Here is a 361-nt window from a genome sequence, read left to right as displayed (position 1 = left end):
GTTCCTCAAAATCAGGTGGTCCATACCTGCATGAGCAGAACCAGACTCTTTCTCTGCCACGACGAGGAATGGAAGTAAAAGGGCAAAAACAAAAAACACTAAGGAAAAATTAAGAATGAAAACGAAATAGAAAAAAATTTGCAGTGTAGTCTTGCCTATACTATCTTCCTAGGGCCTTAAGTACAAAGGTCTTTTAGCCCCCATGAGCCAGATCACTACCATGGCCTACCTGCCAGACCACAGTTGTGTCCCCCCAGCTCTCAGCAAAAAAAAAAAAAAAAAGAACATTAAGGTAAGCCTAAAGCAAATTAAAAATACCATTGTATCTAAAAGAGGAGAGAGAGGAAAGTGGAGTAAAGAA

The sequence above is a fragment of the Otolemur garnettii genome, unplaced genomic scaffold (assembly GCF_000181295.1).
Source record: "Otolemur garnettii isolate 467f Iridium unplaced genomic scaffold, OtoGar3 scaffold00005, whole genome shotgun sequence".
In the NCBI taxonomy this organism is placed as follows: domain Eukaryota; kingdom Metazoa; phylum Chordata; class Mammalia; order Primates; family Galagidae; genus Otolemur; species Otolemur garnettii.
The sequence above is the reverse complement of the archived record's forward strand: the minus strand, read 5'-3'. Positions refer to the sequence as shown.